Source organism: Lepidothrix coronata, unplaced genomic scaffold, assembly GCF_001604755.1.
Source record: "Lepidothrix coronata isolate B3197 unplaced genomic scaffold, Lepidothrix_coronata-1.0 Scaffold117, whole genome shotgun sequence".
Lineage (NCBI taxonomy): Eukaryota > Metazoa > Chordata > Aves > Passeriformes > Pipridae > Lepidothrix > Lepidothrix coronata.
The window spans coordinates 263,799-291,567 of NW_016690297.1; the positions used below are offsets into that span (position 1 = coordinate 263,799).

Here is a 27,769-nt window from a genome sequence, read left to right on the forward strand (position 1 = left end):
GGGGCCACACCAGGCACCGCCCGCCGAGCGCCCGCCGAGCCCCCGCCCGCAGCGGCGGCGGCGCCGCCCCGCCCGAGCCCCGCCGGGAGCCGCGGCCGCAGGGCGGGGCTGGGGCCGGGCGGGGGCGGCCCCGCGCAGGCGCCGCCCGGGCGGGCTGAGGGGAGCGGCGGGGAGGCGGCGGCCGAGCGGCGGTCGCTGCCCTCGGAGTCCCGCACCCAGCGGGGCTCCCTCACGAACCCTCGTTGCATCTCTTGTTCAGGTACCTGTAAGCCCACAAGGCTTCTTCTCAGCGCCAGCTCCAGCAGCTCAGCGAAGTAACACGAGCGAGATTTTGCTCGTCTTTCCCATTTTGCCGGCCCTTGCCTCAGTGTTGCGGTGTTGCATCAGCCACTTTTAGGTTTAGTGTGCTTTGCCTGCATATAGCGTTTGTGTCCTTTGTAATTAATTGCAGGTATTGTGCCTGACGCATACGGAACAGTTATTAAAAAAAAAACAAACAAATAAACATATTCAGGACACAATTCATGTCTTGAGAGAACAGAGGATGCTTTAAAACCCAAGGTTTGGTTTTAAACCTCACTTGGCTTTACTGGTACATGTATTAGTCCACAATCCTTTGCTGCTTTGTCAAAACACTGTATTCAAATTGTATTAGATTTTGTAATTAGGCTGTAAAGAACCTAAATAACCACAAGGGACCATATTATATACCCGGCTTATTATATGCCTGGCTCATTTAACACGAAGGTAAGCAACTTCTGGAGGCACTGAAAATATATTGCTGTATCTTCAGCTCTTTAATGCCAAAGTTACCAGACTTCTGGATGTCCATCCAGCTGGTTTCTTCAGCCAGGGCAGGTCTGCTGCCTTCTTGGAGGGAGGCAAACAGAAAACTTTAACTTCACACAAAAAGCAGAGTTTTCTCCCCAGTTCCACTGCTGCAGATGTATTATATAGTATAAAGGCAAAGATCTCATGATAAACAGAGGTGTCTTATCCAGACTATGCTTTCAATATTATGAGTATTTACATAAAGTATGTGTACTGTAGAGAGGGAGCAGAAAGTGAGTGCAGAAATGCAGAAAATAAGTCATAAAGGCCTGGATATATGACGTCATAATTCTCACCCTGCCAGTGAAATACTGGAGATAGATGAGTGTTAGCTACTATTTCCAGTTCAATGTGTTTTTGCCATGGCCCTAATAGAGCCTGCTTCTGAGAGGAGAGATTTTGTACAGTTCTGTCTCTCTTTCTTCCAGTGCATACTCCTCATACAGAGTCACCAAGCCTTTGATGGTGCTCAGAACTGTGCTTATCTTCCCAGGCACTTTATTGAAAAAGTGGTATCTTCTGCTACTCTTCAGGGGCACTGTGGCTATCAGTAACAGTTTTCAATCCCAGAGATCTGTAATAACAGAGTTCACAGAACTGTTCAAAGATGCTGTTAAAATCTTGGTAATCAGATTGCTTTTTCAATAAAAATGCATTGCTTCCATGCACAAAGGTAGGGCATGCAGTGGGACTACCAAACACCTGAAAAAACACACCTAAAAATAGGGGAAAAACAAACTTTACAGAGGCCCAACGTTTGATACTTCAATTTGATATATTTCTGATTGTTTGTATTATATATTATATTTGATTTTACATTCACACAGCTGGATTGCACCTGACTACAAAGACAGAGCAAAGAAGGAACACTAGTGTCTGGCAAGAAAGGAGACTTTCTTTCCCCCCACCACAGCCCATGCCAGCCACACTGTACAGCCATTGCAAACTTGACTGCATTTGGATTATTCTTGGGGTGTTTTGATGTGACTCAAAACACTGCAGGTGTTTTCAGACACTAAAGCGCAACGAACAGGGATTTTCTTATGTAGCCTTTTGGCATTTGATGTATAGGAATATCAACTGTATAGAGAGGTGCAGGGACATTATTTAAGTAGACATAATATAATACTATTATGAAAATAAAAGTCATTACTTGTGTATCAACGTAGAGATCAGGGCGTACCAGACTGTAAACCCTTCTGTGGGCAACACCTGTGGCTTATGCTTTTCCAAGCCTTTAAACTGCATTGAACAGACTGGAACAAAAATGTAATTGGAGGGACTATTCTGCAAGGACAGGAAATGAACTAAATAACCTAATAGTTTTCTCCATAATTCTTTGTTGGGACTTCAATTTTGTGAAAAAGTGAAATTGAAGCCATTGGCTAAACCAACACTTTAATTAATCAGACTGTCTATTTTAGCTCTGTTCAGCAGGTGGTGTAGAGTAACTTTCATTAGTCCCTGACACTCCAGCAGGGAGAACCTGCTGAAATACATATTTCTCACAATCTTCTGAAAAATGCAGAAGCTTCCCTTTGTTTTCTCAAGTTTTTTGCTGATAGATTGATTTTCTCCTAATGTGATTTGTTTTATGAGTGACTAACCTAATAAAGCTGGTTTAAACACCAACTGACAGGGTTAGGAGGAAATTAGTAAAGATGCTACACAGAAAATTTGTCAATGTTCAGCCCTAAAAGCTGGAAAAAAGTTTATGTAGAAATAAGCAGAAAAATACCAATCATCTAGAAGAGAATTTCTACAAGGCCTTTTAGGGACTGCAGAGCTGAGAGACAAATCTTTTTGTGGAGATTGGCAGGAAATACTTTGCAGCCATCATCCCATATAAATATTGGGTGTACATTTAATACCTATATTCTTATATGGTGGAGCAATAGAATATTATTTATTATGAACTTTTTATTAAGGGAATAGTGTGATTTCTCTGCCAAGTGTAAAGGTAAGTATTGATAGCTAAGGCGGGAGCAAGATTTAAAGGTTGATAATTGTTTGATACAATAAATTGCAACTTTGCACAGTTTATGTTTTACCAGTTAAGTACTATATTTTTATATTAAGTACTTTATTTTGACCTGTGCTGGTCAAAATTTGTAGCAGACTTGAAGATTAATAGCCCCAGAGAGGCAGGGACAAGCTACTTCTCTTTTGCCTCACATTTCTGAAAAAGAAGTGGCCCTTCTGATCCTGCTAGCCCAGCCAGGGGCTGACCCTACAATTCTTTGTGTGCTGGCAGGTGGAGGAATCCACAGAGAATGAAACACAATGCTCGCTCTAAAAAGGAGCCCTGGAATATATTCACCACCTGCTAAAATTCAAAATTCAATCAACAGGCTAAAATATCAATATTTATTGAAATAGAGCAAAAATACTCTATTATCTTGTCATTTAGGAATAAAATAAGAGCTTACAGTAATCTTAGAATCATAATCATAGAATGATAGAATGGTTTAGGTTGAAGGAACCTTAAAGATCATCTCATTCCAAGCCCACTGCCATGGGCAGAGATGCCATTCACTAAGGCCCCATCCAACCTGACCTCGAACACTTGCAGGGATGGGGCATCCACAACTTCTCTGGGCAACCTGTTCTCATGCCCGACCACCCTCTGAGCAAAGAACTTCTTCCTAACATCTCATCTCTCCTCTTTTAGTTTAAAACCACTCCCCCTTGTCTTGTCACTATCTGCCTGTGTAAAAAGCCGCTCTCCCATCTTGGGAAGTTCTAGGAGACTGAGTACAAACAGAGGATCTTTCTGACCATCACCATTTCCCTCCTTGTATAGCTTTGTAACATCATATGCATTATTATATTGATAAACATTTATAAATTATTTCAAGACAATTTTTGGCCTAGGACTCTACTGGCTTTGGTGGGGACAGAGTTAAAGTTCTTCACAGTAGCTGGCATGGGGCTGTGTTTGGGATTTGTGCTGAAAACAGTGTTTATAACACAGGGATGTTTTAGTTATTGCTGAGCAGTGCTTACACAGCATCAAGGCCTTTTCTGCTACTCATCTTGCTCGTGTAAATCATTCCATGTTTTTAACATTCAGGAAGCAGACAGGTACATTGTGTGGTTTAAACAAAGATGGGGATCATGGCAGACAATCACTGAAGTAAACTCCCTCTGGAGCCTGAAAGGGATCATATGTTTTTTGGCATTATAAATATGGGGTTATCAAATACAAGATATGAAGTCACAGGTTTTCTGTCTTTCAGGGTAAATGCTTTTACAATATTGTATCCAGCTACAGTGAGTTCAGTCTGACATAAATTGAATGGAGCTCAAAAAAAGGCTGTGAGAGTTATTAAAGGTTTGGGAAAATGCTTGTTAGTAAGAGACTCCAAAGATCAATTTATTCTCTTTATTAACTGGAAGTTTGTGAGTTTAACATAAACATAGTCTCTAAGTAACTTTATTTATAAAAGATCATTTTCAGCACACAACAAAGTTATACAGCCATCAATGTATATCAATGTATGGCAATTTTGATAAGGAAAGTAGGCAGAATCCGAGTACTATACAAAATTTTAGCAGTGAAAGTAATTAGAAAGTGGAACAACTTTCTAAAGGTTATTTTTTTAAAAGGTGGGATCTGTTTCATAGAATAATTAAGTGCAGTCTTAGGTTAGACAAGCTCTTAGCTCTTCTTTAGACCTAGAAGAGCCAAAAGTAGGTGTTTACTGTAATTCCTCCCACAGTTATAATATATGGATGCACAAGATTTCTTCAAATGAGTCCTGAAATTCTTCACACTAAACATGATGGAAAAATTTGCCCTTTGTTCTCCAATATTTTTGTTGTACTTGGAAAAGAGTAAAGATTAGTATACCCTTTGAGTTAAAAAATATTATTGTGTTAATAAATTGGATAAAGTGAGAGGCCTGAACTGTTCTAGTGAACTGCATTAAAATGTATCAGGGGGAATGTATGAAAGAAGATAAATATTCCAAAGAGGGTAGGGCATGTCAGAGAAAAGCACTTACATTTATTGGGCCAACTTAGCAGTTTTCTATTATATCTCTCTCTCAAAAAAAAGAACTAGGTGGTGTGAAATTATCTTTGGGAATTTCCACTGTACAGAGGGTCTCCCACATCAGTGTAAAGCTGAGACTGACATCAGGTGGTCCTTGAACATCCTTCATCTAAGCACTGGGGTAGCATATCATGCCAAGGATATTGTAACTTTGCCTTTCCTTTGAAGCATGGAAGAAAGATAAAGGCCTCAAAGCATTAGAACGAGCTGGGTTAGAACCTTGGAGACATCCACTGCTTTGTGGTGTAAAATGGATGAGATGACCTTTGGTGACCCCATCTTGCTGATCAGGGGTTCCCTTATGCTTTTTAGCACATTGCCATCAGCATTATCCCTGCTGCCCCTTGATCCTGTTTACCTCTATTGAGCAAAGCTAATTAGTCATAGGAGATAAGAGTTAAATACCATCAAAAGGGCAGCCCAAGCTGTTTTTCAGCCTGTTTACACATTCAGTGAAAGAGGTCATGAACAAGAGCTTTGTTACTTCTCACCAGAGGTTTTCAGGCAGTGTGTCATCACAGTTTTCTTTGTCTTCTTTGTTTTTCCTCTTCATCAGTTGCTTTTCTCTTTCTCACTTTCTTCTCTAGGAGTCTACCCTGTTAACATACTCAGCCTGGCTGTATCCAATCTATTACTTTAGATGGGCCCATGGCTGCTTTTTGGAGGCTTTCCTCAGTCCATTGTTGCTACTTGCTGGTCCCCTCTTATTCCAGAAGTAACCATAACAGGTTAAATAGCTTGTGCTGAGGTCCCCAGTACAAGATTTTTGATCTCCGTTTACTAATTTCTTGATAATTACAGAATCACAGAATATGCTGAGTTGGAAGGGACCCACAAGGATCGTGGAGTCCATCGTATCCCTTCCAGTCCTGTGTCCAAGTTATTATGAAGATGCTGAAGAGCACAGGGCCCAAGATGGAGCCCTGTGGAACCCCACTAGTGACAGGTTGCCAGTCTGATGTTACCTCAGTCACTGTTACCCTCTGTTACCCTCTGTGCTTGACCTGTGAGCCAGTTGCTCACCCACGGCATGATGTGTTTATCCAGCTGGACATTTTGTCCAGAAGGATCCTGTGAGAAGCAGTATGGAAACCTGTACTGAAATCCAAAAAGATTACATCAGCTGGCTTCCCTTGATCACCTAGGCTGGTTACCTTGTCATAAAAGGAAATCAGGTTGGATAAGCAGGACTTTCCCCTCATGAAGCCATGCTGGCTGTGACCAATGACAGCATTGCCTTTCAGGTGTTTTTCAATACCTCCCAGAATAATCTTTTCCATAACTTTATCAGGCACTGATGTGAGACTGACAGGCCTGTAGTTTCCAGGGTCCTCCTTCTTGCCCTTCTTGAAAATCAGGACAATGTTCACCACCTTCCAGTCAGCTGGGACTTCTCTGGATTCCCAAGGTCGCTCCAAAATCATCAAGAGAGCTTTTGCAATGGCATCAACCAGTTCTTTTAGGATTCTGGGATGAATCCCATCAGGCCCCATAGATTTGTAGGAATCCAGCTGGAGCAGAAGATCCTGCACAGTTTCAGGGTTGACTGGAAGTTGATCATTCTCACAGTCATGGTCCTCCAGCTCAGGGCACTGAGACCAGTTGCTCTTTGAAGCTGCCTTGTTATACAAAAGCAAATATGATTATACACCGTGATAATGTGATGGGTCCTCTCGATACTTGTAAAATTTCATAGCCTCAAATTGTCTTTGAAAATTCCATTTTAAAAATCACATGATGAGTTCTGTGAATACAAATTAGGATACCATTCAATTAACTGATTCTAACACGTAGATAGTTTTCAAGAAGGAAACAAACAGGTGTGAGCTGCCAACAAAATCCAACATCTTACTGTGAAATTATTTGTATCCTCATTGTCTGGAAGCTTGAGAGTCATCTAAACAAATAAACAAACTGTTTTCTGAACGAGGTCAAATGTGTATGTCCCCTCAAATTAAAAAAAAAAATTACCAATGCTCAGAATAGATTAGAATCCACATTTAGAACTTTCCTGTTGAATAGCTGCTGTGCAGATTTAACTGCAGGAGTAGTTCATTCTGACAGTGGCAATGAATTTTTAATTACTATATATTTAAATTTCAGAATGCTTGCACTGTTCCAGTGAGATCTTCAAAAGTTCTATTGCTTACAATATTTATTTAATTGTTTATAGAGCATATATAAATCTATTTAAAATAGAGATATGTACAATCACAGAAAGATGAAAAAAAGGAGCAGAAACGGGTGGTGTTTAAGATCCTCATGATGGTTTACACTAGTATTTCATTCAGCAATGGAAAGGAAAAACTACAGGCCGTTCATAATAACTACAGAGATATAATCATCTTGCAAGTGTGCAAGTGACTCTCAGATGCTAGATCCACTGTCACACCAAATGGTGGTTTTTAACATGTTTTTATGTCATTGTGGTTTTGTTTTTAATTAACTGCTTAATTTCTATATGGATGAATGAAGATAAAAATTTTGAAAGTCTTGATTCCTCTTTTCTTTAGCAAAAAGAAAATAACTTCATAAGAATAAGAATTACAAGGTAGAAAACTTTTATAGTTTTTACAGTAACTGGACACTCACAGAAAAGAATGTGTGTTATGCCTGCATGACTGACTCCTGTGCAGGTAAATAAAGATGAGTAACTCCAGCTGACTGTTTCTAATATTGTATTCAACCTACTATCAAATTGGATATGAGAGGAGGCAGAGGGTTTGTTTGTAAAAAGAAACTCCTTCACTGCCAGAAAACCGGCTGCAAATGCAAAATAAGCCTGCAATGACCAAAAGCCACTGCTTTGCAATGGCTCAGTCCATACCACAGCCTGAGCTCCTTCCTGAACATCATTTTGTATCAAACTAGAAACAGTCTTAATGGTGAGGTGTAGCTGTCTGGATACAGAGACAGAGCCTGATGTGCTGCTTCACTGTCACTGAAGGCTCACTGCTACCCCTGAGAGTATTTGCTGTACCCGGTGGGTAAACAGAGCAGTATCACCTGGAATGAGGTGTGAAGCCTTGCCTTGGCACTAGATTCCAAAGGACCCAGTGAAGCTGATATTCAGCTGTTACAGGCAATGAATGACTATTGCACATATTTTATAATATTAGCATGTGTTCTGCAAAAGTTAGTATCTGTTATGTTTTAGTATTTTAGGTGATAATTGTAACAATTTTTAGTATATTTTTAAAATAAACAAAAGAAGGAACATGGTTTTCTTTCCAAACTTTGGATGCACCAGCCTTGTCCAGGAGACCTGAACAAGCAGCTGACAGATGGAAATCTCCTCCTAATCTCACAGGCAAGGGCAGAAAACTGTCAGTATTCACTGTAGCAAAGTATAAGATTCTGGGCGGTGTATCTTGGCTTCATTCTCTGTGTTCTCTTGATGTCCTCACCCCTGTTTCCCCTGTTGCTGGAAGTGCTACTATAAAACAAGATGCAGGGTATGAAATCTGTCCTGTGCAGGCCCTTAAGAAAATGCTCTGAGAGAAAGAAGAGTCAGAACAAGGTACGACACTTAGCAGAATGGTTATGAAAATTAAATGTGAAAAGGTTGGAAAGGAGAATAAACATTATGAGTCAGGAGTGAAGCCAAACTCTAGTCATGAGCCTCTTTCTATGGAGAGGAGGTTATTCCATACTTACCTGATGTGGGTTTCTTATTTTCATGCAAAGGTCAGATGGCAATCACTGTCAGAGGTGAGATTTGTGAACTAGAGGGACAACAGGCTGCATGAACAATGCCAGAACCAGTGTTTCTGGTCTCTCTCGCATGCTAAGCCATTTCTTTGGAAGATGTTAGAGTGGAGACACAAGCAAATAGTCCTGTTAATAAAGGAGAAGTGCTGCCACTCCACTTGTGTATACTTGTCTATATCTCACTTGTAAAATCCAAGGAGTTACCTTGCTTTTAAACAGTTTATATTTCATTTGAATTTTTCAGCATCTTGGTCACCCATGGAAGAATGTAGTCTGAATACACTGACCCGTGTTCTCTCAGACAGAGCAGTGCCATTGTTGAGGGTGGCTGAATTGTTCATTGCTCTGTTCTTTTTAAATAAAACAACAGGTCAACCTTGAGCCTATTAATTACGAACACCACAGGCCATTATCCTACTCTTCTTTTTCTCTTTTGCTCTCAGTCTACAGCAAAGACTCTTAGAATTAACTTCTTTACGAATAGGGGCTGAATAAATGTACAAAATGGGGGGCAAGGGGAACTTACAAGGTGTTCAAATCACTGAAAATATGTTTATTGATTTTTGACCTGTTTACCTCAGGTACTTAAATGCCATACAGGAATTATTTTCAAAAAGATTTTTCTGTGAAAAGAAATAACAGATGGGGATGGAATAAATTGCCTTTATAGGGATTTGTGTGTTACATAGATATTTGTATTTGAAAACAAACAGAGGGTTTGAGCCAAACTTTTAGGTGCCTGGAGGTAAAGAGGCTCAGTGGAGTTATGACACTTCTATCACGCAGTGTAATGCTCCATAACCATTCAGTTTATAGCCTTGCTTTAGCAGCAAAATAAATTGCAAGTTTATATTTCTATTTTTATTTGTTTGTTTATTCCACTGTCTTTTTATATGCTTGCACAACTACAAGAGATAAAGATATTAAGTTAAAAAAACTTTGCCCCTAACAATGCTCCTCAACATCTAAGACTGCTTGCCCGTAGCAAGGACAGAGTCTGTCCTGCCTGGTTTCTTTACAACTTTGTAATCCAAGAAGCTATTGATTTTATTTTATCACTCTACTTCAGTATTGCCCAGACCTCAGTGATCTCTGCCAGGCATTGGCCTCTTGCTGCTTCTTGGAAATTCACCTCCTACTCCCTGGAGCCTACGTGGTCTGGAGCAGCAACATAAACTTTTACAGTTTTGACCCTGTGCCACCCGTGTATATTTTGTACCAGTCTCCTGCTGATCTGCAGTTTCCCTCCTGGGCTTTACTGCCTGAACTTCAGTTTTCCATGGACTATAAAGAGAGAGCAGTGCAACCAGCTCAGATTTAGACATCTAACTTTTCAGATATCCATGATGTCATTTACAGTGTAGGTGTCTGTGTGTAGGCATCTGGCCTTCCAATATAGACAGGGAGGGATACAGACACCTCTGGAAGGCAATTTATTTGGCTTAGCTTAGAGGACTGTCCAATGATGACTTTAACCACCCTCTACTTGTGCCTGGTTGTCAGCACAGACTGCAAAGTGAACTGGGAATGACTATGACTTAAATGCTTAACTTCCAGATGCATAAACCTTAGCAGATGAGGCTTACTCAAAACTACCTTTAAAGCCCAGATGCACTACCTTATCCTCAGATGCTGCTTTACTTCTACTTACTCTGCTTTTATCACTGCACTCCCTGGGTAGATTTTAAACCTACTCTGGTCAGCAGAGTGCTTGCTCTGCAGCAGGAAATAAATCCAAAGGACAACAGGACATGAGCTCAATGCGTGGAATCTCAGCTGGTCTAGTGATTGGTGCAGAACAAGGGATCCTGCATCTTCTACCAGACATGTGTCAGAAGGTAAATCCCACAGTCCAGACTAACTTCATTCATATTTATCCCATTCTTTTATACTCTTCACTCTCAATCCAGCATATAAACTGGTCTCACCAGTACAAATTATTATCTGAAGAACAACTGATATTTTTCTCAAAACTATGTATTTTGGGCAGAAAAAAGCCCCAAAACTAATAGGCCTTTGCACATGAACTGCAACCGAGAGAGAAACAACTACTTTTCTAGAAGTTGCTAGTCATGATGCACCAGAGGAGCTATTTGTTGATACCAGGCATTGTTATTTTCTGTTGTATTGCCAGTCACAAATGTAATTTTTAAGTGGTTTACAAAATTACTCCTTGTGGAGGGTTTCAAAGCACATTGTGTTTGACAAATGCAGGTGGTAATGGAGACACGATGTTAAGGACTGGAGGCAAATGTTCATCTGTAGACATATTAGGGATATGGTGTTCTCCAGAGAAGCAGCCTCCAAACCGGAGATTGCAATGCCAGTTAGAAATACAAGTGGAATCACGAGCAGAAGTTTTGCTCTTGGCATTGCTACAAGCCACTGCAACACAGTTTTTTCCAGACTTCTGTCTCTGCCATACACAAGTTAATTTTGTTATTATATGAGGAGAAAGAACCAACTCCCCCATATCTGTGACAAAAAGTGCACTGTGTGTTCACTTGTGTTCATTGTGTCTATTACCTCTTCCTCTTTGCAATTCTATAAGCTTACTCTACTCTCTTTTAAATAAATACTTCCCAAGGCACAGAAACAAATGAACTGGATATTTGAAACTTGGCTGTTTAACATGGCACATAACCCATAAAACCAGGATATGAGATGACTTTTTTACAATATGCAATCTGAGGTCTAGTAATAAACAAGACTTTTTTTATTAAATAGACAGTGTATATCAGATACCACAAAATGGGTGTGAAGAATTTTGGATTCCCAATGGTGATTGCCTTTAGTTTTCCACAGCACAGAAAGTTGTAGTTGTTGCTTCCCTGGCTGGGTAGTTTCATTACCAAAGAGTGCTTGGCCAGAGACATCTATAAATATAAATATTGGATTTTGGGGATAGAGTACAAGAAAAGCAATTTGTTAACACATCTGTAAACTGGGAATAACTTCATAGAATTAGCATCAAAATAGTTCTATAGTTTTTTGTGCCAGTTCTGTCTCGTTTCCCATGTAGCTGTAGCTCTTGCTTACATGCACTATAAGGAAGACATTGGACACTTTAAAATGAGCCTACAGACTGCACCTAAGTCAGAGATTTCCTTACAGATTTGTACTGCTTCCTCTTTACAAAACACCTTTTAGGTTATGTTCCCTTTTTATTATTCTTGGGGAGTTTGGGGCTCATAAAGTACAAAGTACATTCTGTCAGTGTTTTCAAGGTTCTTCTCACCATTACAATGATGAGAATCTTACATAAAATGACCAAAAAAAAAAAAAAGACTGTTGTATAAACTCAAAAGCTCCTCTCTACTGTCATCATGAGAATCATTAAAACTATTCATGATTGCCCAGACTGGAGTTTTACTATATGGCAGGGAGACCTTGAAACTGCTTGCTTTTAGGTTTGCTTAGTGTTACAGTCCTCATCAACTTAAATGACATTAGGGGGATTCTCAGCACATCTGAATATCAGATAGCAGCTGAGACACTGGAAATTTAGGTGTATGTGTACTCTAATTTACATTTAATGTAAATGTAATGCTCAGAGGTACTTAGAGAGTAACCTGGTGCCATGTGCCAATTTTGACTTTACAACTCTATTTGTTGTTTATAGTTGAATAAATTAAGCTTTCTACAAGTGTTTTGAAAAAACTATGCCAGATTTCTGAACTGTGTAGATAATTAAACTTTCCATCTTAATGGATTTCTGTGTCCATTTGCTCTAAAATACAGATCTAGGACAGATCTAATGAAATCTCCATGGGCTTTTTCAAGAGGCCTATGCAACTGAGGCATAACCAGCCATGATTATCCAGAAATTTGCATTTCTCATATAGATTATGAAATATGCCTAAAATATGTTACAGAACTCGTTTTGAATTCTACTTGTGCATGCACTTTAACTCTGGGTGTGTTCTGTCTTGTTTTGGAAGATCTGAATGAAACTTCTCTTTGTCCTTCATATTCTCAGGAAATTATCAGGGAGGGAATTGCTCAATAGCAGACTTAGCAATCAAAGAACTTGGCTCAGTATATAGAAAGATATTCTGTACAGATCCAGTTACACAGAAGTATAGAATTAATGCCAAATGGGTAAAATTCTGTAGGCTGAAGTATGGGACAACATAAACATATTCATGAGTATGTAATACTTAATCATCTCTGTGGATTAAATTACAAGCACTGGTTTTTTGTATTTGTGTTGCTGGTTCAAAATCTCTGCAGAGGTTTGATTGCTGCAGCAGCTGTGAGGGAATAAGGGAATAAGGCCCTGACCCGAAGAGTTTAGTGCCACAAAAGTCTGGCACTGATCATCCTATCAATAACCTTGATACCAAACTACTATGAAAGGGTAGAATACACAGCAATCAAAAAGTCACCAGTAAATTTTTCTCCTGCTATTCTAGTAACACATTCATATAGCAATTTGTATTTCTAAAGGGGCAGATAAAACCCAGTGAATTAATTCTTTCTAGAAGGAGGTGCTTTCACTTTATTTTACAAGCAGTGAAAACACCTAACAATGAATCACTGATTTAAGACCTGCCCAGTCTCATGCACAGCATGTGAGACTTACTCACTTGATTCCCTTTTCACCATCCTATGCTGTGGCACTTCCAGGTCAGGAGCTTCCTGTGCAGCTGCATCTGCTCACTCCTGCTCCCTGACCCCAGCTGGGTGCTGTGGTCTGTTTGCCAGCTGCCTCTGGGAGCTCTTTACCAGCTGCAGCTGCTGTGTAGGGGCAGCCCTCCCAGAAGCCAAAGCGCTCAGCTGTAGATTTGCATCATGATCTGTGATGCAGGCTTACCTTGTTGTGTGATCTGACACATGGGCATGTAGCCCAGCCTGGGACAAGCTAATCCTGCTTTTACAGCCATTGAAGTCCCAGTGCAGGTCATGTGCCAAGCAGCCTGAATTGGCTTGAAAACCTTCTAAAAATGGCTTATAAGGCACTAAAGCTTTGTCTACACAATATCCCCAACTGAGTTTAAAATTGAGGAAGCATCTCCCCAGTGTCCAGTAGGTTTTAGAAAACTAATAGTAGCAGTTACATCTACGTGATGTAATCTCAGCTTTGCCATCATTCTATACAGAGTTCTCCAGAGGCCACCACCTCTCTTTAGCAACAAACAGAGATGTTAAGCACAAATGTACAGTGTCTTGTTTTGATCAACTCACAGTCTTTTCTACCATCCTTAGAGAGGGGCAGATTTGTTCTGGTCACCCAGACATTCTCTGCTCATGCTAAATGAGCAAGGTGATCTCTACCTCTTTGCTGAAATCACCCCTCTCAGCTGGTTATTTAATTTAGATCTAAAGCTGTCTCCAGGAAGACACCCAACTAAACTCAGTGGGTCTTTCCTCAAACCTGGGGCAGCACACTCCTTGTGAAGCTGATGAAGGGCAGCTCTAGCACGCAGAGCCTAGCAAGGGAAAGCAGAGCTTTGGGTAAAGGGTGACAGAGAAGAATATGATTTAATAATTTCATTCATTTTTAGGGTCCTTATGGTTTCCATTGGGGAGTATACACAATAAATCCCATACAAGACAGATACAGGCAAAGGAACAGCAACTTCTGTAAGTGGTCTTCAGTACAGGAAAATCACAATCTTAAAAGCTGTCAACCCTGTCCAAAGAAAATATGTATTCACATATAAACACAATAATACAACACAAATAAAACACAAATAAAAAGGGTGTAATGTGCCTTACAGTGACACACAAAGACAGGTCTTTTGATGAAAATTTGGAAATTCCCCTCTTCCCCATTTACTTTACCTGACATATGTTATGCCTGTGATAATAATGGAGATTTTGGGACGATGAACATGTGCTCTTAACTTTAATAGAGATTTTCCACTGGGTTATTTTTATGTAGTCATGAGATGGTGATTTGTAGACAATAAAGTTTGGAAGATCATATCCTCAACAGATGTGGGAGAAATCTACATTATTTTACAAGGAGCAAGTGCTTGTGCATGCTGATATTGCTAAAGGAGCTAAAGGAGCGCAAGCTCAAAACTGTCTGTAAAATTATCCCAAATTCATCTGTTCCTGCTATATAACTCCATCTTGCATCTGTAAATGATAGGGAAATTTTTCCTGAAACCTCTGAAGTTCATGAATGAAGATAATTATCTCTCCTTGACACACAAGAAGATTCTATCACTGACTGTCTTTAGGCAACTGCATAGACACAGTGTTTGAACTCAGCATCTTTCTTAACAGTCTTGTCCCCTCACTTCTTTTATCTGTGACTAATGGTATCACTGTTCTTCCTGCCACCCACACTTTCTAAACTGGGTGTCATTTGTTTCTTCCTTTTTTGGAGCACTTCCTTTTCACCATCATCTTCATTAATATAACATTTCTCATTCCCAACTTCACAACCTTGCAGGAAGCTCCATTAGCTTCCTTTCCCCCTTCTTCCTGCATTCACTGACTTTGCCAATTACTTTGTGTCTTTTCATTCCCACAATTCAAGCCTCAGTATTGCATCTAAAGAAGCAACCCCACCAGCACACCAGAGGTCTTCTCTGATGACCCACTCCACTTGCACTTCTGGCCCGCAGCATCAAGAGAAACAGCTGGATTTAGAAATATCTTTTGGCTTGCCTGCATGGTCAGCCAGACACATGTGCGGGCAATAATATGTAAACTGGTGGTTTATGTGGCTACAAATATTTTGGGAACAGCAAATCACCCTTGAATTATATTGATGTTGTGCTTAACATTTCATGTTATTTTTGTCAGTTCTGGAGGAAGAAAGATGGTGAGGGGGAGTGAAACCTACTGTCAATATTTTTCCTGTGAAGGTTCCTGGTACCTTTGCCATTAACTGTCTTCGAACATTCTTAATTTTGCTGTGTATTGTGGGCTGAAAGGAATGGTATACCTTTATGAGGATTTGATTAATTATTATGAAACTTAGAAGCTTTTGTACTGTGTGGAGGATTCAAACTTGCTGCCCTCTAAATTTCCTTGCCCTGAATATATTCTAATGTTGGAATGTCTTTGCCAACTTTTTTTTTGTGTTCTCTCATCAGAATCAGGAAGATCCCACTAAAATGCAGTTTTTCGGGCTTAGTTTTTGATGTTATGAAGATATTCATTAATACCTCAGCTGAATTCAAACCCAGAAGACAAATTTTGGTTATATGTGAAAATGAGACTGTTCAGTTTTATCATAGTTCCTCTTAGTTTTTAGGACACCCTTGTGGAGAAAGAAGAAAGCAGTTTTCTCAGCTTTTGCTCTGGACATTCAGTTTTAGAGATTCTAAACTGGTGGAATGTTTTCCTGCTTGTCTGACAGAAATATCCCATACTAAATTAATTTACTCTAAATTTCTTCTATTATCTGCCATGAAGCTTGTTTTAAAGTCAGTGATACTGTATTAGTAACTCATATAGTTTAAAAAAAAATGTAGGATTTTATGCAAATTTATTCTTACTACTTGAAGTGGTTTAAGTAGTTAATTTCTTGGAAAGTAACAGAGGAACTGGAAAATGGTACATTACACAGGATAATATCTGTGGCACAGATAAAGCTGCCAGGTGATCCTCTGTAAAAATTTTATTCACAATTAAGATCAGCCACATGTTACAACAAAGAATGATCAACCTCTTTTCTTCAGTCATCTCAGGAGGCTGAGGCTGTTGCAAACAAGTACTTCTGTTGTGATGCTGGATGGGCAGTGGAAATACAGGATCAAGGAGAATTCCAGCCAGAGGTCTTTCAGACCTCAGTCTCAGCCTGCAGTAGCTGAGCTGAAGAGCCTGGGCAAGGACTAAGGAGATGCAGAAGCTTGTGTGGGACATGTCTGAAGCTGACCAGTGCAGACTGGTGACTCCACTCTTCAGAAGCCACCCAACAGACCAGTGTGGACACAGCTAATGACAGAACTCAGATCTGCTTCTATCACCAGCCTCCAAAGCCCGAACAGCTGGTGCAGCTGCAGAGCACTGTGCCACAGAGCTCTGCTACCACCTGGGAGCCACTGGGCATGTTCCACGGCCTTGGTTCTATTTTAAAAGCAAGTAAAGCCTCAGCAGGGTTTGGTTTTCTCTCATGTCAACAAGCCTCAGCCAACTCAGTTTTTGCAACACCTGACAAGTTAACGAAGACGATGGGCGAGAGGCATTAGAACCACAGGTTATCCTGAGTTGGAAGTGACCCACAAGGATCATTGAGTCCAACTCCTGACCCTGCACAGGACAGCCCCAAGAATCACACTATGGGCCCGAGACAATTGTCCAAACGCTTCTTGAACTCTTGTCAGGTTTGATGCTATGACCATTTCCATGGGGAGCCTGTTCCAGTGCTCAGTCACCCTCTGGGTGAAGAACCTTTTCCTAATATCCAACCTAAACCTCCCCTGACACAGATCTGTGTGCAGCCATTACACTGGTCTGGAGCAGAGGAGGAAGGCTCTGAAGGCTCGTGTTCATCAAGTGACATGGAACCACACTGCACCATCAAGAGTCAGAGCTGCAGCTGCAACCCTCTCATCCTCCCCCAGGAGAATGACCTTGTCAGAGCTGGCTCCAGCAGGCAAAACAAGTGGTAGCAATGGAGGGAGACATTAATACAAAATCCTTCTCCGGTGAATTCAGTTGCAAAATTCTCATTACTTCAAGGGACTAAGATGTCATACATTGCACTCAGCTATGGGAGCATTCTTAAAATGATTAGGAGAGGCTAAGCATTTGCTTTCAATAGCCCATTATGGGATAAATTAATCCTAAAAATCTGCTGGCTCCCATCTCTTGCTGCAACTGCTTGCTTAAGCTAATCTTCCAGCTTTACATAAGTGAAGATTGAAGAGGATGGTAAAAAGCTGCTAATAGCTAAGGAAGGAGGTTTTCTTTCTCTTCCTGGTTACAGTTCAGCTTATTTTGTTACCTTATTTATCATCTCTAATGATGTCTAAGCACACATGGAAGTGGGGGACATTTAGGAACAGCAAATTGGTCCTTGCTCCAACCACCTCTGTGTACATGGTTGCAGAGGTGATAATGTGTCCCAGAACGGGAATTTAATGGACTTGTCTGGTGGAATATTACTTTTTGGGAACAGAAAAATGAGAACAAAAGGTTTCATACGGTTAATTGCTTAAATAATGTGAAAAGTAGATGAGTTTGAAAACAGGCTGAATGAGAAATTGTGCAGTCAAAGAGAGTAAATGACTCACTTTGCTTCTCTTACATCATAGTGAAAAGCTGCCAGGTATGTGCTGCTAGAAAGTAACAGTATATTGAACTTTACAGTGGCTGATTAGAGGCAAACCCAGATTTGTGGAACACAGCATTTACTGTTGTATTCTGAGTTCTTGCACACAAAGTGTTTGGTTGAGCAGAGAACAAATTCATACTTATCCTGTGCAGATACTTAATGTATTTACCATATAAAGCAGACATCTTTCTGGGAAATGAAGGGTAAAATATCTTTCCACATAAATCACTGGGAATTTTTCTTTCAACTTCACTGAAGCAATCCAAAGACATTAGGAGATGAAGAAAATTAGCATAATCAGCTCATGTTGTTTAATCCCCCTAGTCCAACCCAGGAATGTTCTCTATGTGCTACTGGTTAACACTTTTATCCCAGCCAGGTTTAGATGACCTGTAATTCTCTGCTCCACTGGCTGTTGTAACTGTCAGAGAGCTCACAATGTGTATCTTATATTTCATTGAAGTTTGCATGTATTGCACACCATATATTTTAAAAGTGTAGTTATATTAAGTGTAATGGAGAAAGAGCACACGGAAATATGGGAGCTACAGAGGAAAATGCTTTCAAATCTGATTGTTTTATATGGTATAATGCATGTATATTTTTAATTCCTTCCTTTAAAAGAGCTGTTAAGATTTGATAGTGACTGGAATGATGACCAGGATGGGTGTCAGTGGTGGATGACAGACTGCAGAATACAACAGGAGAAGGAGGACTTGTAGTAGGAGATTTTTCAGAAAACGAAGGAATCTGTTGAAAGCTGTGGAGTTTCCATTGGACAGCATGAGCACTGAAGGCTCAGGACTACCACAGGTAAGAAAATCATCATCTCTGAAGCACATATTTATGTCTCGCTTAAGTAATGCTTTTCATTTGTCTCTATGATGTTTATATTAGAAACATAAAGTCCTGTCAGGCTTGATTTCAAACAAAAGAGCTCTAAATCCTATCCCTCAGTTCAGTCGATTTTCATTGACTGAGGTGAGATCACCCCCAGGAAGCTTCCATCTGAAATGAACTGAATGTGCACTGATTGCAGACCATGCAGTGCCTGCCACAGTATAGCTAGAATTTATACAAATTCCTGTTATTAATACAATGCCTGATGTTACAGTAGAAGAAACAAGGCTGTAGTTCTTACCATTTTCTCCCGAGAGCTGAAGAAAAACATTTAGATTTAGACACCTCTGCTTGATTTTTGTGTCATTAAACAAAAATAATGCCAGCTCTGTAGAAACTTTCCTCATTTCATGGACTCAGCTGGTTTCCTTAATTCCACTGAGCTCAACAACCTGACAACAGCTGACAATTTGTCCTTATGGCTAAATGTTATTCCATTACATAAATTATGGATGTTATTCCAATACACAAAATCTAAAAGATGAAAAGGTAAAAACAGTGTATTATGCCAGTTGCTGAGACAAAAATCTCGACAGAAATGGAATATTGATTAAATCTGGCAACATAACTAGGTGGGAACAGGAATAGGTGGTTCAAAATGGCTCTTAGAATGCTGAACAAAGATGGAATGATACCAACACTATAGGTGGTCCCTGTATAACAGACTTTGGGCAATGGCTACAATTACTTTGTCTTTTCTAGAGATTAATTTGTCTTTGGAATATGCAAAGTTCATAAACACACATACCTATGAATCATTTTCCAGTGGCACATTCCTAATTCTTACAGCTGTTGTCTTTCCAACACAAGAAGAAAAACATTCCTGTCATGACAGCTGCTCTTCTTAGACAGGCTTAAAGGGAAAAAAAATGCAAACAAAGTGCTTCAAGAGAGAGAATAACAATAGGATGGGCTACTCAGCCCTGGATAGTCAGATGCATTACTCTGAAATCTGCTCTACTAAGCTTTTTTCATGGCTTTCTCCTCCCTCCCACCATCACCACAGACACATGTGGTTAAGAGTATGAGCCTGTCAGACCATGTTTTTTTCATGTGAAGAGCCTCACCAAAAGGGATTAATGAGGGTTTCCAGGGTTGGGGATGGGTTTGTTTCAATATTTTGCTTTTGTTAAAAAGTCCAATCCTGACTCCCAAGAGATAATGGAAAAGCTACTGAAGCTGTTAGATCCTACAGTTACGGTCTTTACCATATGTGAACTGCAAGTTTTTGGGACACTGATTATGAAAAACAGTGTAGACGAGTTTTCAAAGGATGTCCACCACTGCTCAATGAGGTGGATCTGTCCTTACCCTTGTTTCTGGTGTGTGATTCCCATCTGCTTCCTCAGGCCAGCAGTTGCAATCGTGTGTTCAAGGGGTAATGCAAATCAGGAAAGTAATCTTGGAGCCAGTGTGGGGGAGAAGGATGCTCACTCCATAGTCTGGTTCACTGTGTAGCCACACAGTGGCTACATGAGCTCCATGCTGGGATGAAAGGAGGCCAAGGATAAAACAAGGAACCACTCATTTCACCAGCAGCAAAGAATTCCATTGGTTCAAACAGATCAAGAAAGTTTACCCAGATAGGCTGACCCAAATCTTGCTAAAGCCAGTGTAAGCCCTCCACATTATCTCTTCCTGGAAGGATTTCAGAGGTGGTTGAGCAGAGACAGCGTGACTCACACATCAGCATGGGACACCCTGGCCAAAACACCTGGAAATAGTAGGAGGGGGTGTTCAGGAGCCAAAGCTGCTCCTGGAATCATCCGTCACAACTTTGAAAAGGTTTCTCACAGCACTGAGTAGCAGGAAGTGAATCCTGCTTAACAAGGCTCTGTGTAGGGGCCAAAAATTGGGCTCTCAGAAAGGAGAACACAGCATAAATAAATCCTTTTGTAGGAACTGTCATGCCAGACTGGGGAAAACTGAGGGTGCAATTCCAGGAATATTTCTTCAAAAGCAGTCCTGGCACATGGCTTGTGTGTAAACACTGGGCTGGACAGAGGAAATGCCCAGCCAAGAGAAGGAAAATATTTTTTTCCTTCCACATTTTTTTCCAGCAGGATGCCTTTTCCAATTCAATGCACCATGCAACAATGCTGTGCTGTTAAATAGAATAGATTAGAATAGAACAGAACAGAACAGAGCATATCATGATGGCACAATACATAAATTAGAAACACTTCATCATTTACTATATAGATATTAATTATGAATGTTCAGTAAACCAACACACTGATGCAAGGTATTAAAATCAGTATTCATAGCTATTTCTCTACTATGCTATTATAAAACCCATCAATGGTGGAATTTCCACAGATCACTAGGAAGCTCAGCACTGTGCTGAGCCACCTTTGGAGATGGAAAGCTTTCTGTAATACCTAATTAAATAATCCTTTTCTGCATATTATGTCATCTGCTTTTTTCCTGCTGTCAAAGGTAATGCAGAAAATGTGATCCCTACTGGGCATTTTTTCCTCAAAAAAATCAACATGTATATGAATATGTTTTGGTTTGAAGGCTGCAATGCTTATAACTAAAAGAAATAAATCTTTCCTTAAATGAAGTAATGGAGATGAGGGGGTAATGCCTTCTTCCTTGACAGGAATATTTGAAACTTCTTGTAAAGCTGCTGTATTTTCAAATAAGCAGAAGAAATTTATCTTTCCTGTATCATTTCCTCACACACTTTTGACTAGTGATATATCTAAAATTTCTGTTTCATTCCTCATTTGTGACATTCCTTGCTGCTCAGAATATGCATATGGAAATCAGGTTAATAAAAGTGTTAGCCATAACGGGAATGCATGGGAAAAAACCCCTTTCCCCTTTCTGTGGTATGTTCTATTTTGTTTGCATCAGCCTTCTTTCCAAAAAATTCTTTCCCATTCCTTAGCTCCACTGCAAGCAAGGTCATAGAACCATAGAGTCATTAAGGTTGGAAAAGACCTCCAAGATCATTGAGTCCAACTGCGTCCAAAGTGATTGGAGTGTTTGGGCAGCATTAATGTTTGAGCCCACCCTGTGCAATGATGGAAAACAGAACCTTTTACAGGGGATCCGTTCTCTGTCTGGTCTGTAAGTGAATGTAGCCCTCATGACCTGGTCCAATGATTCCAATTCAAGCATCAGGAATACTCAAACTGCTCATTCTGTGCCACTGCTCACAGCCACCACAGTGGCTTGGTGTGTGCACGATGCAAGTGAAATGTCTGAGGCCCCCAAATCCACCCCCAAAACAGTTCACAGCAGCGGAAAATGTTTTGTGCCTTTGAATCTCCTGTTGAAAATGTACATCTACAAGTAATCAAATTAATCATCTGTGACAGCGCAGCCAGATCAGAGAGATACAGGTCTGACCACAAAATCTTTGACAAACGTCTAATATTGCCTCATCTCTTCACAACCCTGTCCTTTGCTCCCTATTACAGTTGCCATTACAAAATGTAATTAAGTTCAAGACCTCCGCCCCGACCCTTAGGGGAACCAGTGACCTGTGCCCAGGACGTCTGAAAGATCAGTTAAAGCCTACAAATGAAAATCACTGCCAGCAATTCAGCTCCCTACTACAGAAGAGTACTTTACTAAACAACTACAGTAAGGCTCCTTGGTCTAAAGTCACACTTCTTGCAGCCCTGGTCCAGAACTATGACATGATCTCCCATAAGTTCAGAAATATTATGAGCATCATGACATTTTCCCCTAAGGAATATGTGTATTCCTTCAGCTTAGTCTTCTCTATAAATGCAGAGTATTTCCACACTGGGGAATGGCAGGTCAGTGATCAGGAACTTTGTAGAAACTGAATGTTCAGCCCCTGTTGGAAGCAGGTACTTTGCTTTCTTGAATCTGCACTTCCAGCCAACTCAAAAAATGAGTTGAGAAACTAAGAGCTTTATCCAGTTACCTATGGCTGAAACACCAGGCAGAATTATTTTACTTCTTAGAAAGTAAAAGGACTGCCTGCAATTCTGGAAAGGATTCAGGAATTGCCAGTCTTTGGTAGCTGAAAAGGAGAAGTGTCAGGCTGTAAAGCAGTATCTAAATTCACTGCATTCCAGTCCATGCCCCTCCCTGTGCCAAAGGCATGGAAGGCAAGAAGGAAATAGTAGCAGAGCAAAGCAAATAATTAACAGCAGATTGTAACTCGCTGTCATTTCACAAGGCAAGAAAAGACATCTCCTGCCTGTTGTGAGAGAGGATGGTGGGTCAGAAAGCCAAGAGCTGGGAGGAGATGCTGGGTACTGTTGATGGGGGATTTTGTCTGTTTCAGAACTGCTCTTACACAGCCAGACACCAAATGTGGGGGCAGCACAGGTGCAAGGATGGCACTTTGTTGTGTCCCTCGGGATCACATCCCACATAAGTGATGCCAGTGGGGTCAGAGGGTTTTGCCTCCCTGAGCACTTCCTCCCTCCCCCTCTGCAGATGCAGCTGTAAGTTACTGCAGGTTTTTCCTCTTTTGTTGTCTTACAGTTCAACCAGTACAGGGATCATGTAAATAATGCTAACATTTCTAGTCTTGACTGTGAATTATTTGATTCTTACAACACCAGAACACCTGTCTGCCTGGCACACTTCCCTTCTCCCACAAAACACGCTTGCCATCTTCTGGCCAGGACACCAAGCATCACAAGGCTGGCTGGAAATACACTCTCAAGTGTCTGTACTGCAGGGGCTTTTCCAGTTGTTAACACAATCAACCAAACAAACAGGTTGAAATTAAATTTTGCTTTGGGATATGAAGTTCCCCTATCACAGAAGAATTTATCTTTCAAGCTGTGCAAAACTTCTCTCTGATTCATAGGGATGTGCATGAGTTTTTTCTTCGATCTTCATACCTGTAAATATACTGAGAGTTTTATTTATTCAAAGTCTAAAGGAGTTAATATTATTATGATGCTTTTACATTTAAATCACAAGTTTCAGTGGCTTTTATAGGAAACTAGTGTTGGTCAAAACTGGAATTACAGTTTTCATGAATATTTATTAAACACCAACATTACAGTGGAAGGTGGGGCTGAGCAGAGTTTGTGCAGATCAGGTTCGAGCACAAATATTTGATACAGCTGTAATCAAAGCCAGTGGTAGTTTTTGATGTCACCTTGATATCCTCTTCAACCAGGGAGGATCTTCCAGGAAGATCACATTTTCTGCCATGGCAGGTCTAGTTTCCAGTGTAATTCTGCATTCTCTCTCCTTTTGTCTCCCACATGTTGTCTGTGAACACATATCTCCCAGATCAGCTCTTGTGAAGACTGAAATCATCCTGAGAAGTGTGTTGTATCAGATAAAACCAGAAAATTATTCTTTCCCGTTTGGGACTGTATATGCAGAGGACAGGGGAACCAGGGGCAGGATTGTCCTGTATGTGACTTCAGAAAATAGAGCTTTTCCACTGCAATTTCTTCTGCCAAGGCTTTGTACTGACATTGGAGTTCAGGGAGACTGGGAATTAGAGTGCAAATCTCAAGACTGGAAATGCTGAACATAGTTCTACTGAGAAACAGAGGCAAGCTCTGGCGGGCTTGGTAGTGACAGGAAGACTGGTGTTTCCACAGATGGGATTTCCTCTTCGAGGCAGGGTTTTTCAGAAGACCACATTTTCTGCTAGTGGTATATCTAGTTTCCAGTAAAATTCTGATTCTCTCCACTTTCGTCTTTCACAAAACAAGTAGCACAAATGGTAAAAATGAATGTTGAGCCCCAAGTTGAAGGAATTTGCCTTGCCTTTTGTTATTTCACTTTGTAATTCAGGGGTTCTACAATTACATTCCAAATGTTACTAAATATCCAAGAGAAAGAGTCCTGCAAAGCCTTTGCTGTGCATATATTGAATTAGAATAGCCAGATCTTTCCTTTCAGTGGTACAAATTTCCTGTATGCAGCCACCCATCACCTCGTAAGGGGAAAAAAAGTTGAGTGTAATCATAATTATTTTCATTAGCTATAAAAAATGACATATAGGGCAAGGCTCTATATGTACAGCTGCTATTTAATTTGTCATTTCAAAGGGAAAAATTTTCATTTATGAGGTTAAAAATTAACAGTGGATCTGCATTTTATTTCTTACCTTTACAGCTGTCTAACACAAAGCATTGCTGAGGTCAGAGAAACTGCTCTGATGGTAGCATGTGCTATTCCATGTGCTCCACACAAAATATCACAATCATTTGCATTTCTCCCTCTCAATCAGGCACACCATTTCTGAGCTGCTGTCTGGTAATTGAAAAAATGAGCTGCACCAGCTGTCAGGGTGTTCCAACTTCCCACCTGTTTTAGCAGACACATTTTTCTTTGAAAAAATAGATCTTGAAATTCTATTATAAGAAGTAATAGCCAAGAACAGCTTCAGAGCAGAAACTAATATTCAAATGCAGAGAAATAAAGCATATCAATTCCTAGGACAAATTTCTAGCATCTGCTCAGAGATACTTGTTAAGACCCGCCCCAGGAAAAGGGGAGGGGGGGTAACTCAGGTTTTTATCAATAATTCCCTTGGGGTGGATTAAAGTGAAACGACACTAAATAATCGGTGTCTAAAAACATACAGGCAAGGTTTATTTTAACAATTCTGTATCAACATGCATGCTAGCAGTTTGGGTGCTGTCATACAACAGTGTGACACAGAGATAACCTTTGCGGGGGGAGAAAATGCATAGGGGAGAGAAAGGCAGGATAAGAGCAAGGGAGAGTAAGAGAAAGAAAAGCTGAGAGTGGACAGATGTATATAGTCACCGCCCACGGGGTCCAGCGATGCTTCCATGTCTGTCAGTTGAAGTGGTGGCCTTGATCCGCTGGGGGTGAAGGAGGGGAGCCCCCATACTCCAAGAAGTTATGAGTTATATCCATGGTTAGTGTCACGGGCCGTGCCTCGAGCCTCCAACATCTCCTAGGTCTGTGTGCTGAGTTTTTGTGTCTCGCCTGGTTCCCGCCTTTCAAGATTAGCAGAGGGAGGGACCTGATTGCTCATCAGATGTATCAATAGTCAAAAGCCTGCAAGCTCAGCTCAGTACTTCACACCTTCAGCACTGGAGGGAGGGAGGGGCCCGACTGCTCATCAGAGGTATCATGCAGGTCAAAAGCCTGCAAAAGTCTCCTAGAATGCATAAATCATTAACCATTTCAGTCTCTGACAATACTTTTAATGTATTTTACTACTTTAACATTCTAGAATTGTTTTTACTGAGTATGTAACTTATAGTAAAGGTTGCTATCTTTTCTAGTATGGATTAATAACAGGATTAGGGGGACTGAGAAAACTGCTAAGAAAGGGGATGATACCCAACAGGCAAGTATATAATATTGCCTGTCTCAAGCAAGATGCACTCAAACACTAAAAAACATGGCAGGAGACAAAGGGATACATGGCAATAAGGAAATAAAGGATCTTTATTCATTCTTTCTTTTTGCTTGCTTAGTTATATCTTCAAATCAGGGCTGGAGTACACAGTCAGCAGCTCTGGAAAAGAAGGTGAACCTCTGCAGGAGGAGCCACAATGTGTGTGTGTGGTGACTTATGGAGGACAGACATTTCTCCATGTAGTGCCTGGAAAACAAAAGAACAACAACAGTGGAGGTGAAGGATCAGGGAGGAGCGATCTGAAGTGGTGCATTTCCCAAAGGCCCTGACACAGAGGGGGTCTGAAGCCGAGAATGCTGCCCTAAGCACGGTGCCTTGGGCAGGAGCTGGGCAGGGCCTGGCTGGCAACCCCATGGAGCTGTCCATGTCTGCCTCCCCACAGAGAAAAGAGGCTGTGGCAGGTGTACATCCCTTCTAGAGCAGCAGACATGTCAAGGAGGGGGCTGCAGTCCTTAGACATGTTCCTTGTCTGTCTCTTGTCTCCTTGCTAAGTGTGCTGGTCAGAGTTAGGAAATGGGACAAATATGCCAATGAGAATACAATTTATACTGTTAATTAACTAATACTGTTAGTACAATTTGTTCTCTTATCTCCCTTTTTTTCCCAGAAGGCAAAAGCCAAAGGCTATTTCTACAGTTTTGAAGAAAATTGTAAAGCCCCATCCAACTTGGCCTTGAACACTTCAGGGATGGGGCATCCACAGCTTCTCTAGGCAACCTATTCCAGTGCCTCGCCATCCTCATGGTAGGGAATTTCTTCCTAATACGTAGTCTAAACCTACTCTCTTTTAGTTTGAATCCATTCCTCCTAGCCCTGTCACTACAGGCCCTTGTAAAAAGTTTCTCTCCTTCTTTCTTGTAGGCTCTGTTCAGGTAATGGAAGGCTGCAATTAGGTCACCCCAAAGCTTTCTCTTCTCTAGGATGAAGAATCCCAATTCTCTCATCTTTTCCTCATAGCAGAGGTGCTCCATCCCTCTAATCACCTTGGTGGCCTCCTCTGGACTCGCTCCAACAGGTCTATGTCCTTTCTGTGCTGGGGACCCCAGAGCTGGATGCAGTGCTCATATGTTACAGACATTGACACTTCACGCAGATGAGAAATCAAAATCAATCTTTCACATGAACAAGTGTAAAACAATTTATTTTGCTAAATATTTACTTTAAATAAATTGCTTTCTGCTTAGCACTTTTTAAGAAATGCTATCCAAACCCATGGCATTTAGCTGTAAAGAAGGAATAAAACCCAAACTTAATACAATAACTAATCTTAACCACACTAATTTTTATATGGAAATTCTTAATGTATTCAAAAGGTCCCTATGTCCATAACAATATTTACAGGTTTCACCTTACCTTTTCAAATGTTACCTTGATTTGCTTTCTTTTTCTTCAGAAGGAAGAGACAGATATAAACTATTCCTGTGTAAAGATTACTGGTGTCTTTAATTATAATATTAAAAATAGTTGCATGAGTGCAAATCGTTTCTATTGAACACTAAGCAGCAATACCTTGGTCTTTAAATATTTTGCCAGTACCACTTTGGAAGGCCGCACACAAAAGTCTGTCTATGACAAACTTGTTCAACGTAGGAGAGTCTGTGCATCCTTCTGCATGAGCTGGCACTTCTCTCTCCTCGCAGAGCACAGGCTGACAATGCCAGGATGC

At 40.6% G+C, this 27,769-nt stretch overlaps 1 long non-coding RNA gene across 1 annotated transcript; it reads left to right on the forward strand.

The window, feature by feature from the left end:
* Positions 1–160: 160 nt before the first annotated feature.
* Positions 161–26,271, forward strand: LOC108502357. Its single transcript, XR_001876475.1, has 3 exons — positions 161–259; positions 18,465–18,653; positions 26,162–26,271. It is a non-coding gene; the product is annotated as an uncharacterized LOC108502357 (long non-coding RNA).
* Positions 26,272–27,769: the final 1,498 nt, after the last annotated feature.